The sequence below is a fragment of the Plasmopara halstedii genome, assembly GCF_900000015.1.
Source record: "Plasmopara halstedii genome assembly, contig: Scaffold_110, whole genome shotgun sequence".
Taxonomy (NCBI): domain Eukaryota; phylum Oomycota; class Peronosporomycetes; order Peronosporales; family Peronosporaceae; genus Plasmopara; species Plasmopara halstedii.
In genome coordinates this window covers 628,159-628,484 of record NW_020187031.1, presented here as the reverse complement: position 1 = coordinate 628,484, position 326 = coordinate 628,159, and positions in this window count along the sequence as shown.

The window sequence follows — 326 nt, the reverse complement described above, 5'->3', positions numbered from 1 at the left end:
TGAGCATTAAAGTACCATATTTTGATCTGCGTAAGCAACAGCATACCACACTTTGGAACAAATCACAGTATAGTATCATTTTTTGATTCGTTTGCGTCATGTATTTACATGTTTTGGTATTTTTATGCAAATTCGTACCATACTTTGATACAAATTATATTATCGTACCATATTTCTATATGTTTGAGTATTGAAGTACCATATTTTGATCTGCGTAAGCACTATCAAACAATATATTTTTACAAAGGGAGAATAAAAAAATGCCCCAACTTTTGCCATATATAAAAAAATATCCCAACTTTTCAAAAAATAAAAAATTACTCAGG